Below are 13,224 nucleotides of genomic sequence, written 5' to 3'. Positions count from 1 at the left end.
TATTATTATTATTATTATTATTATTATTATTATTATTATTATTATACAAATGAAATTATAAAAAATCCCCCCCTTCAAGATGTCAGGCAGTAAACAAGGAAACTGACTTGTACATGAAAATCAACTAGATGACTTTGGGCCAGTCACTCTCTCTCTCAGCCTAACAGACCCTCACAGGACTGCTGTGAGGAAAACAAGGGGAGGAAGCAGCATTAGGTATGTTTGCCACCTTGAGTTACTTATAAAAACAATAAAGACAAGATCCAAACAAAGAAACCTTAAACTGGGGAATAAGTCTAATAAAACAACACAAATACTAATTGATTGACAATATCAGAATTATTGATATACCCTAATTTCCCATCTATGAAAGGCACACTACATCAAACATTATTCTTTTCGTAACTCAGAAAAGGGAAAGAAGCACAGTTGAACTTAATAACACTTACTACCAGTTAATACTCATACATATATAGTGGCAAATTAATGCTATGAACAGCATTCACAAAAACCACATATTACAATTGCATGTCTATGAATCAGAGCTGTCCTGGCCATTTTCTCTCTCTGCAACACCCAAAGCACAAGAAAAGAACACTTAGCTTAAAAGTAGATAAGTGCAAAGCCTACCCCTGGTAACAGGATCTCAGGTCTGCCTCCCATTAATAGAAGCCGGGTGGAATAATTTAAAACTGCTGCCTTAATACATGTTCTCTTCAGCCTGTACATGCTTAGCCAGGAGTTAAGTAAGGTGCACAGCACAACCAGTTGTTAGAAATATGTTCCAATTAGTCTGATAAGCTCAGTAATACAAATGTAGAGACCGCAGAGCCTAATTTTGAAATAAAGATGCATCATAGTAATTCAATGAACCATCCGTATATTTACTAATATAAATAACAGGCAGGTATAATACAGTAATTGAAACTAAGTGTGAAGAATTCATCAACTGTATTTATATTAATTTGGTAGCTTTAACATCACTAGGCAAATCTGGATAATGTGCAGGCAATCCCATATATATCTACTTAAACAGGTTACACTGAAGGTTCCTTCCAAAAAATTAAATATCGGATTGTAGCCATAATGGCAGCACCTCAAAGATGCTGGCTAAAGAGTAGCTTAACATGCAGTGATGCAATCATCACTAAAGTAACATACGCAGTATAGAACCTTTTACACCAGCAGTGGAGCATATCTGAATCATCCTGACATTATGAGCAAAATTGTTAAGATGTTATGAATTACCCATGTTAAGTTTGGCATATTGTACTGGGAAAGAAATCCCATTGAAATTCAGCAGATAAGCACACATAAAAATTGTGCATTTTTTAGGAAATGTTATTTACCAACAAACCCCAACAGGATTAAGGGGCTGCCTGCAATCTTAACCCATCCTTGAAAAATTTAAAGGTTCTGGCTGCATCTTTCAAACCTTTCATAGAGGAAAACTAAAGTAACTGGTGATTATAGTTCAGTATTTGGGACAAAAAAAATGAACAGGGCGAACTTAATATGAAGTTGCTGACAGGACATCTTCAATCTTAAGGATTGAACCTCACCTGTGGCACAAAGAATAGCTGGTGGGTTGTCAAAGATTGTCAGAAAGTTTTGTTCCAAATTGTGGGTATCTTTTCAAAGCTCGCTACTGACTTTAGCAACACTCCCAAACACAACTGCTTTTTTTTTTTAAAAAAATATATCGTTAAATACTACTTTGTGTTTATGCGTTCACATTTTACTTCAGCTGCAGCCGTCCTGCTCGCTTGCCTGCCTACCTGCCTTTCAGCTCTCTGGCTTCCACTCTCCCCAATGTTCGCCAAAGGAAATGCCTCCACTAGAAAAGGCCACAGAGAATCCGGCGGCCACTTAAACACGCCTCTAATCTGGCCGACTGAACCCAGCTGGACCTCCATCCACACAAACCCTTGGAAGAAATGCTTCGGTCTTTTTTCTTCTTCTTCTTCTTCTTTTTAAGGTGTCACAAAGTTCTCCCTTTAGCTCCAACAGATTGAAAACAGCTGGGCTACCGCTCAGGCAATCCTCCAGAAACATCCCTTCCCCTGCCCGAACAGAACCAGCCTTCCCCTGCCCGAACAGAACCAGCCTTCCCCTGCCCGAACAGAACCATAAAAGCCAGAAACCAGACGCTGTTTTTTTTTCTTTTTTGCTACTAATTCCCGCACCGGGACATATTCCCCCCCCTCCAACCCTCCCTTCTCCCCGCACCCGCTTCGCCTCTCCAACTTCCCATTGCCCGAGGAAGCGAATCCTACCCTGGATTTTCAAGGCTCGGGGAAACTTCCCAGAAGTTGGCGCGCAACAGGCGGCTGCCGTTCCTTCTTCTACCTGAACGAAGAGTTCGGCCGATGTTTTTTTTTAAACAGGCGGCCGCTTCCCCAGCTCCCTTTGAGGGGGGGAAACCCCTCACCCGGAGCTCGGATCCTGGAGCGGGGGACTCAAAATGCACAGCCGCCGCAACTTGGTGGAGAAGGAAACGCGGGCACGGCTCGCTCTCAGCCCCAAACGCTCCAGCATCGCTCGGGCTTTTCACCACGCGGATCGCATAAAACCACGAAAAGACACACACACCCCAATATTCCACCCTTGCACCCGCTCCTCGACCCCCCACCCCCACAAAAAACCCCAGCGCGCCCTACCTCCGTTTGCAGCCAGGCGCGGGGAGACGGGCTGGTCTTGTGCCCTGCCTTCTTGGCGCCGTGTCTTCGCCACGGTGCATGGAGCTCTGGAACAAAACAGCTACGCCCCCGGCTGCGCCCCCCAGCCTGCTTGGCCGTTGCGGGCGCTTTATTTGTCACAGCCACGGCGCCCGTTACCGCCGCCGCCTCTCCTCCTTGCCATGGCTGCCTGCCGCGGCCGAGAGTTGAGCTCAATCGCCGGGCTGGGGACAAGGGAGGTGTGGTGGGAGGGGGCGGTGGGAAAGAAGCAGCTCCTGGGTTGGAAGGGGGGAGCCAAAGGAGAAAGGGTTAAACCTCTTTAGGACGGGCTTGTTCTCTCACTTTCTGATCCCGGGTTGTTGTTTGGGGCGGGGGGGGGGGTGGAGGGCGCTGCCTGGTCGATCACGGCCCGAGGCGGGCAGATGGTTGAGGGGAGGTTCCTGCCTTCATGGGGAGCTCTGATTGCTGGCCGGGCCGCCGAAAGAGGAGTTGCGAATTGGTGCGTGTCACTTTTGGCCCAGATATTAATATCGCCCCCTTTTTTTCTTTTTTGTCAGGGGAGGGGGCGGGGGGGGCGAGGTTCCCTGCCTAGTGCGAGAACTTTAATGCTGCAAGGCTGCCTGCAAAAGGAGCGATTCAAGAATCTCAGCAATAGCTATCCAATTTCTTGGGGCGGGGGGGGGGGTTAAAAAGAAGGGGGAAACAAAACTTTTCCCCACCCAGTTTTTCCCCCCTAATGTTGTCCTTTTGCCCACTTGTGAGCAGATTTTTGGCCTTCCCATACATACTTGGCCTGTCAATATGCTTGTACACTGACTGACTTGTGTCAATATATTGAATTACAAGTGTGAGACTGCTGCCAGGATACTTTTCCCTGGGCTGAAGTCTTCACCAGGCATTAGAAACCATGCCTGGAGTTGTTTCCCCACCTCACACCCCAAAAGACCGAAAACAGCTTTTATTTTATTTACAATGAAAGGCCACTAATGATAGTTGCAACAATTGCCTCTGGTCCTACATTTAATGCAATCACTCTGCATACTCCTGCAGAGGCATTTTGTTTAATTCAACGTGGGTGGGTGAATGCTTCAGGAAACAGATATGGAAGAAAGAATCAGTTCAGGACTGGGGGGAAAGCAATATAAATAAAACCCAGATAGAGTAGCCAATGGGTAAAAATAATAGATTGAATTTAGTATTTAATGGGTGGTATGAAGGTGATGTATATGAATGAAATGGGCTTATTGTCTAAACAGCAAGGATGGGCTGCAACATCTGGCTATCTTTTCTGGGGGGGAAAGGATGAAAACGTCAAACAACTCTTGAAAATTGGTAGTCCAGCTGGGCCACAATGACTATTAACAGAAATGTCTGGGAAACTGAACTGGTGATTGGGGGAGCACCTGGTAATCAAATTATGGTGTGGACTGCTGGGGGTTCTCAGGAGTTCGGGAGAACCTCTACCTAAGATTCTGTGCAGTTTGGAGACGCCTCAAATCCCACTCCTGGCTGGTCCCACCCACCCCTCCCCTCCCAGGAGTCCCCACGCGGCCCATTTTGGATGCTGGTAAATGCAGGCCATGCACGGAGGCTCGGGGAAAGTGAAAAACAGGCCTAACGGAAGTTCGGGAAGGCTGGAAACGGTTCTGGCCTCCAGAGAGCCTCCGGTTCTGGCCTCCAGAGAGCCTCCGGAGCCCGGGGAGGGCAAAAACACCTCCCCCCACCATGCTGCAGAAGGCCAACTAGGTCATGCCCACCATGGCCAAGCCCACCCAGCAACCAGGCAGAGAATCCCTTGCCAAAATTTTTGAAGCCCACCCCTGGTTAGATCTCCCACTTCTTGGGTGAGAGACCTTCAGAAAATGTCAGGGCTGTAGACTAGACTGCACAAAGGAAATGGTAAAAAATGACTTCCATACTGTTGCTAAGATCATATAATCGTTGTGGATGCTCGTTATTAGGGGTTGAATTTTACTTAAATGAGATTCTATTTCTTTATCCTCATGTCATCTTTGACTTTTGCTCCACCGATTACAAAAGCTTCGTTTTGTAACTTCAGTATTGCAGTAGTGGAAAAAAGCACCAGCATTCCAGAAATCTCATTGCTTTGGTACCCTCAGTGTCCCAGTGGAGCTATTATTTATCACAGCACCATCGACTTGCTTATTGTCCAAGAGGAGAAGCATTGCTCATACAAGCTTGGGCTGAGTTACAAGCTCAGGACACTTCCATGGAGTCACTTGGCACTGCTTCAGGATTGAGGTGATGCTCCCTGTTGTTGTTCAGCGACTAAATTGGTTAATTTCTGTCTCAGCTTTGGCATACAAATACAGGTAGTCCTTGGCTTACAACTGGTCACTTAATGACCAAAGTTCTGATGGATTTGAAAATAGTTACTTACAACCTGTCCTTCGTGTTATGACTGCCAAACCAACCCTGTCATGTGATTGCATTTTGGCTGCTTTGCAACTAACTTACATTTATAATGGCCGCAGTGTCCTTTTGTAACCTGTTTTTACATTCCCCAGGCAAAAGTTGCTATTGGCTAAACTAGATTCGGACTTATGACCATGTGATTCACTTGACAATTCATTACTTGAATTACTTTAGTCACTTGATAAATCATTGAGCAATGAGTTGTTTAATGACTGCAATGACTCTTATCGAATATGGCCAAAACAAAATTGAGTCCAATCGCATGTTTACTTGATTTATGACCTCAATGAATTACAACTAAAATTCCAACCTCAATTATGGTCATAAGTTGATGTCCACTTGTACATTTTTCGAGTACTAAGGGAAACAATGGAATTTGGAGAGATTTTCCAATTGGCAAAAAACCTTTTGTTCTACCATCTTTCTCTCTACATCCAATTTTCACTGACAGGGCCTCTTCTTCCACAACTGATGCTTATGCATTATGGCCCTTGAACCCCCATTAAATCAGACTTTTAAATATTTTTAATTTTAAAACAAATTTTCAGGATGGTAAATGACAATGGAAAAGAGCAGTAGCAATAGCATATAGACTTATATACCGCTTCACAGTGCTTGAAAGCCCTCTCTAAGTGATTTACAGAGTCAGCCTATTGCCCCAACAATTTGAGTCCTCATTTTACCGACCTCAGAAGGATGGAAGGCTGAGTCAACCTTGAACTGCTCAGAATCAAACTCCTGGAGTGAGCAGTATAGCCTGCAGTACTACATTCTAACCACTACACTACCCTTGCTCAAAAACCAGTTACAAAAACTGTTTTAGATATTAGATGTCAAGCATTTATTCTCTCGAAACAGTTCACCATATGCAATGTTTGGAGGTGTAGATCTTAAACTGATTATTGCAATTATCCCTTCCTAGATCATTACCTTCACAAAAAACCCAGTTTCTGTTGTTTTATACAAATGTATCTGATTCCCAAAATGGATCATTGACCCACAAAAAAGCAATTAAAAATTGCTCTACTACCCATACATTACTCTCAGTTTAAGAAAGAGTGCAGAGAAGAGCAACAAAAATGATAAGGGGTCTGAAGGTTAAACCATACAATAAACAATTTGAGGGAACTAAGTATGTACTGTAATGAAGAGAATGACTAGGAATGACATGAGAGCAGTCTTCCAGTACTTGAGTAGATGTCACACAGAAGAGAGGGATCAACCTGTTCTTCAATGGCACCTGAAGCAAAAGGAAATGCAACTGGTGAGAAGATCATTAAAGAGAGATCCAACCTAGAACTAAGAAATTTCCTGACAAAATAATCAGTGGAAAGCTTGCCTGCAGAAATTATGGGTGCTCCATCACTGGACATTTTCAAGAAGAGACTGGATAGCCATTTATCCAGAATAGTATAGGGTCTCCTGCTTGAGCAGGATTGAACTAGAAGATCTCTAAGGTCTCTTCCAGCCTATTATTCTTTGTTTTATGGATACAAAATTGAAGAAAGGAGTGGTTCTGCTACTACCTCTCCTACAAGGTTGAGCTAAGGGGGCAGGCAGAGAAAGCTGTCTGGATGTGGCTTTTCTTTTTTGGGAGGGCTGTTTTATTGGCCACTTGGAGAAGCACTGATACTTCATCCAGAGATCTCAGTGGTTTTAGTATGGCATCCATAGCGCAACGTAAACTGGTTCCTGCAGACATGAAGCCATGGAAAAGTGACAAGTGTAGATTTTGACAAAGTACTAAAGGATTTCAGTGAAGAACTTTCCATACAGATATGTGAAAGGCGCAGATTTTTTTTTTTTTAAGGAGAGGAAGAAAAGTATTTATATTGTTGAATGGTGTTGATAGCAGTATTCCAGTTACTTGGAGGCTCAGAAAGACAACCCATAGATAAATGAATTTAAGGTAAACGGATTAACAAGATTGGAAGGGACCTTGTGGGTCAACTAGTCCAACCCCCAACCCCCCTCAAGTAGGAGGCCTTACACCATTTCTACAGGTGGCAGTCCAGTCTCTTCTTGAAAGCTTCCAGTGATGAAGCTCCCGCAACTTCTGAAGTCAAGCTGTTCCATTGGTTGATTGCTCTCATTGTCAGAAAATGTCTCCTTATTTTCAGGTTGAATCTCTCCTTGTTCAGTTTCCATCCATTATTCCTTGTCTGGCCTTCGGGTGCTTTGGAAAATAGTTTGACTCAAATATTGGAACACTGCTATCATGTTTCCTCTGGTTCTTCCCTAGACTAGCCATGCCCAGTTCCTGTAACCTTTCTTAATATGCATGAAATGGTAATTTACCTCTTTATTTTAGTTCTGAATGTGTCTAAGAAAAACTTGAAAAACAAACCTCACTGGGAAATCGCTTTACCTTTCTGTTAAATCAGAAACAACATTCTCGTAGGAAACTATAAAAGACAGGCTGTGCACATATTGGTGAACAAAAAGAGCCAGTGCAGAAGTGGGTCTAGAGAGACTCCTGCTGTTTGATCTGTTTCCTGTCTGACTGTAGAGAGCAGAAGAAGCAGAAAGCAAAGGACCTGAAGTGGTAGCCCGAACCCGTGCAAAGGATAGAAATATGGAGTCGGAATTTAGACCATGAAGCTCAACTCTGGCCAGTGGGGGATCTAAATTAAGTGTTCATAACAGATGCTTGAACCCTGCTTGAACATATCTACTTCTTTAATTAGTTCCACTGCCAAAGGGTTCTTGTTGTTAGATGCTTTTCCTATCATCCAGTCAATATCTGCCTTCCTGGAACTTAAGATCTCACCTAACCTAAACTCTGGAATTATGATGCCTTTGGATTCTCTTTAAATTCCCGAAGAGTACTATCATATTCCCTCTTGGCTGTCTTTCCTCAAAGTTAGGCATATCCAGTTCCCTTGAGTTCTAACAACTTGTCTAGAAGGTGCTACTGTACAATTGAACTACTTTCTCCACCTTACTTAGGAGCATTGACAGCATTTACACATCATGCTGGAGCTTAATACAGTGAGATCCTTAGCCATGGGCAGCTAGCCATAATGAGGTAAACATGATCGAATATGCATCATGGCATCATGATGCAAGGTCTACCCTTTTGGATTGTGTCATAGCATCACAGTCAGGCAAGAAATAGGGCTTTGCATCATTGTGTTGCAGTGCCCGTTTCTGCAATTGTCTGCCAGTCTCGGGTGCGTTTAAGAACTGTTATATTCAGTAAATCAGAGTTATGCCATGTCTTGATATGACACGTGAGTGCAGCCCCTGAAAATTAAGCAGGATAGTATTGTAATGATATGGGAAAGGTCTTGCAACAATGCCTTTCCAAGGGTTGAGTTGCATTGTGGCCCCTTGGTGCAGCTTTCTTTGCATAATTCTTGTTTAGTTCAGTGGGATAGCTCCTGAATAAATGTCCATAGATAGGAGATTCAAAGAGGTAACTAGCATTTAAGAAATTTCTGCAGGAGGAAAATGGTGCTCAGGAAACTATAAATTACGGTAGGCACCTGCATGCAGGAGGCCAACCCCCAATTGAATTCAATAGAGTTGAGAAGACGTGTATAACAGCGGGCTACAAATCCTTCACCATTTGGGGCACAACAGATTAGAGTGTGATCTTATTTTTCAATGAGAATAAAACTCATTTTAGGGTTTTTTGCAGTTAAAAAGTCTGCAGATCTGGAATTATTCAATAGGTAACAATATAAGCAGATTTATGTAGTAATCAGGCAGATATTTTCTATTTCAATATTGTACTTTTAGAATAATAGATTTAAATTGCTTCATTTTATTTTTCTCTTGTACCAAGGTCTTGTTTATTCTGGCCAAACAAATGCTAGAATTCAGAGCAAAGATCAAAACTTGCGGCATTATTGTAGGGCAATCCTGATCCAGTATCAAATTCCAGAATAAATTCTATTAAGTCTGGGCTGCTTCCAGGAGAACATACATTGTGAAATCATTAGATTCAGAAATGTTCTTCTGTGTTTTCCTAGAAACTCCACTCCCCCCCCCCCCATACTGGGAGGAATCTGACTTCCATGGAAGACAGAAAGATTATAAACTTAATTTATTAACTTCTAATTAAAATTTTAAAAATCTGATTATCAGCACTGCAGACAGTCCTCAAGTTACAACCACAATTGAGGCCAGAATTTATATTGCCAAGCGAGATCAGTGAGTCATGGCTGATTTTATGACCATTTTTTTTACCACATTGTTAAGTAAACTGTGTAGTCATTAATTAAATCCAGCTTCTCCCATTCGCTTTGCTTGTCAGAGTAAGATTCGCATCTTAATACAGAAGATTCTCAAACTGAATATAAAACCAGAAAATTTTCTTCTGGGTTTAATGGAAAAAGATTTGGAAGGTTTTTTTTGGGGGGGGGGGCATTTTAAGGTTATATACTGTATATTGATGGTAGCAAGATTACTTTATGCACAAAAATGGAAGGACGCTGATTCCTACAAAGGATGAATGGTTGCAAAAATTGATGGAGTTAGCAGAGATGGCCAAATTGACTGCTTTGATTAAAGAAAAGAAATACAAAGCGCAAAACTTGGACAACTGAAGAAAATCAACAAATCCTCAAATATTACTATCGAGCAGAACCAACAGCCAGGGGATTTAAAAAAAGAATGATGCAACTGTGGAAGGAACAACACCCGGAAAGTGACATAACCGAACAAAGATTAATGGATCAAAGGCACTTCATCATCTATAATAAAGTTTTCACACAAGCGGAAATGCAACATCTAGAAATATTGGCTAAAAAGAAAACAACAAGTGATGATAAACAAGCTGAAGAAATTAGTTCAACACCTGAACAAATTGACCAGCCAGTGGAGGAAACAATCACACAGGATGAAGACCCCCCCTGTGAAACAACTTGAAAGAGTAGAGCTAAGTGATGCTGAAAGAAAAAATTGAAAACCACATCAAAGAAAATGTAGAAAGAAAAAGACTACCTATCATTCGCGAAGGGCATAGCAAACGAGTGAACGATCTGTTAACTGCCGTGAACAACATTTTAACTTCCATCCCATACAGCACACTATATGAAACCAACCAATTAATGTATAGCACAGCTGCCGTTATAACTGCAGAACTAGGTTATAAAATGCCAAAAAAGAAACCCAACGGAACACCAAAGTGGAAAATTCGACTTGAAAATAAAATTTAAAAACTACGATGGGATATCAGCAATCTGAAGTTCTTAAGAGAATGAAAACTAAAAAACAAAAAAATACAACCTGGAGGAGAAAACAATAACGGAAATTATTGAGAACTAAAATAATGTGCAATAGCAACAGCAAGGAAAATTGAAAGATACAGAGGACGAATAAAACAATATCATGAAAATGTCCAGTTCAGAAGAAACCAACACCTCTTCTACCAGTCCCTTGATGAAAATCTAATCCAAACTAATATTCACCTATGTAAAGAAAAAAACGTTGAACTTTTGGAAAAAACTGTGGGAAAACCTAGTGGAATACAACAACACTGCCTCCTGGATCATAGATATTCAACAACAAACAACACAAAACCAGATGGAAAATATTGTAATAAAAACTGACATGGTGGCAAAACAAGCAAAGAAGGTCAATAACTGGAGTGCACCTGGCCTGTATGAACTGCGTAGATACTGGCTAAAACACCTGACAAGCCTCCATCATCGCATGGCCACTCAATTTGATCAAATGCTTCAAAATGCAACGAGCGAAGAATGGTTAACAGCTGGCCAAACATACTTGATAATGAAAGATCCAGAAAAAGGCACAAAACCAAGCAACTATCGCCCAATTACTTTTCTGCCAACAACATTCAAACCTTTTACAAGGATACTGGCAAATTCAGTATTCAATCATCTGATGGAAAACAGTTTGTATCCAGTAGAACAAAAAGGAAATCATAAAAAATCAAGAGGAACAAAAGATCAGTTGCTCATAGACAAAATGGTACTAAAAAATGCAAAACGAAGAAAAACAAATTTAAATATGGCATGGATTGATTACAAGAAGGCATTTGACTCATTACCCCACAGCTGGATTAACACCAGTTTGGAAAACTTTGGAATCAGCAAAAATATCTGTACATTTTTGAAAGCAAATATGCAAAAATGGAAAACAGTTCTAACAACAAATGGGGAGAACATTGGTGAAGTCAACATCAGACGAGGAATCTTCCAAGGGGATTCACTTTCACCACTACTGTTCAACATTGCAATAATTCCACTGTCAATAATCCTATGAAACACAAAACTGGGATACCAAATCTCAAGCCAACATGGCAAGATAAACCATCTACTATACATGGATGACTTAAAAACGTATGCGAAAAGCCCCACTGAACTTAAATCAATACTCAACACAGTTCAACTGTTCAGCAGTGACATCAAAATGAACTTTTGACTTGAAAAATGTGCTATATTATCCATGCGGTGAGGAAAAATGGAAAAAACAGAAGGAATAGAACTGGGAAATGGAAATATAGTGAAAGCATTAGCAAAGGATGATGGTTACAAGTACCTAGGCATATTGGAAGCAGATAACATCTTGAATGGAAAAGTCAAGGAGTCAACGCAAAAGGAATACATCAGGAGGGTCCACAAAATATTAAAATCAAAGCTGAATGCTGGAAACATAATTAAAGACATTAATACATGGGCAGTTCCAGTGATACGCTACTCAGCTGGAATCATCAACTGGACTCTGGCTGAACTGGAAAATTTGGACGGGAAAACACACAAACTTTTGAATATGTACCACGCTTTACATCCACGAAGTGACATCGACAGGTTGTACCTGCCAAGAAAAATAGGGGGCAGGGGGCTATTCCAAATCCATCAAACTGTAGAAGAAGAAAAACGAAGTTTGAATGATTATGTGAACCAAAGTACAGAAAAATTGCTGCAGACCGTGAAAATGGAGAACAGCATAAAAACAACAGAAATAAAGGCAGAAATGGTATAGGGTTTCCTGCCTAGGCAGGGGGTTGGACTAGAAGACCTCCAAGGTCCCTTCCAACTCTACTATTGTATTGTATTATATAAGGAAAAACAGCTGGATGACAGATTAAATAGATGGAAAACCAAAGCTTTGCACGGACAGCACTTGAAAAACAATGAAGGAAAATATGATGACAACGACATGGACATGGCTTAAGATGGGAACTATCAAGAAAGAAACAGAAGATTTAATACTAGCTGCTCAAAAACAAGCACTACAAACTAATGCCATGAAAACGAAGATACAAAAATCCATTGACAACACAAATTGCCGACTTTGCAATAACAAAGTCGAAACTGTTTCACATTTAATATGTGAATGCAGCAAAATTGCACAAACTGATTACAAAGCTAGACATGACCGAGTTGCTAAATTAATCCACTGGTCATTATGTAAAAAATATGATTTACCCGTATCCAGAAAGTCATGGGAACATAAAGTGGAAAAAGTTATCAAAAATGAGAAGGTGAAAATCTTGTGGGACTTTCGAATACAAACAGATCGTCATTTGGAGCACAACACGCCAGATATCACGGTTGTGAAGATGCCAGAGTCAAAGAAAAAGAACTAGAAAAAATAATGAAATATTGCGACCTGGCCATCGAAACTACACGGCTATGGAGCAAGCATGTAACAGTGATACCCAATTGTCATTGGGGCACTTGGCACCATGTCCAAGAATTTTACAAGACACATCAACAAATTGCAGCTTCCTGCAATAACACCAGTGGAAATGGGAAAAACTGCGCTACTCGGAACATCTTATATTTTAAGAAGGTACTTGGTTGATACCTAGAACGCTGGCAGCGAACCGTATCAACCATTAGGACCAGTCACTGGTATTTGTAAGTTCAGTTGGCTGAGTTTCATGTTTAATGAATAAAGTATATAATAATGTCCTTGCTTGTTGGAAGCCAGCTGGGAGGATTGCAAATGGCAAAAACAGAATCCCAGGACACTGCAGTTGTAAATACATGATTTTGGGTTAAACTTAAAACTGCTAATACTTATGTAAAGGTTGATATTTTTCTATCTTCGTTTGTAAAAGTTGCAAGACCTGGGGGGGCTTCTCCCCTCCGCACGATGTAGCTGTCAAAATGTTTTATAACCCTATAACCCC

At 41.3% G+C, this 13,224-nt stretch overlaps 2 protein-coding genes across 6 annotated transcripts in view; one reads left to right on the top strand and one right to left on the bottom strand.

Moving 5' to 3' along the window:
* GHR (growth hormone receptor) overlaps positions 1 to 3,065 on the bottom strand; it is a 184,200-nt gene extending 181,135 nt beyond the window's left edge. For 2 of the 5 annotated variants that reach the window (XM_081940087.1, XM_081940088.1), the window contains exon 1: positions 2,661 to 3,065. The gene's annotated coding sequence lies outside the window, so the exon portion shown is untranslated. Of the gene's footprint in view, positions 1 to 1,778; positions 2,077 to 2,276; positions 2,406 to 2,660 lie in introns of those variants that run through there. The other 3 variants (XM_081940084.1, XM_081940086.1, XM_081940085.1) reach the window with 3 other exon arrangements.
* The window catches only part of TMEM267 (transmembrane protein 267), a 437,091-nt gene that overhangs the window by 395,825 nt on the left and 28,042 nt on the right, over positions 1 to 13,224 (top strand). The window lies entirely within an intron of this gene.

The sequence above is a fragment of the Natrix helvetica genome, assembly GCF_964273705.1.
Source record: "Natrix helvetica genome assembly, chromosome: 2".
Lineage (NCBI taxonomy): Eukaryota > Metazoa > Chordata > Lepidosauria > Squamata > Natricidae > Natrix > Natrix helvetica.
This window is presented reverse-complemented; position numbering and strand designations above follow the sequence as displayed.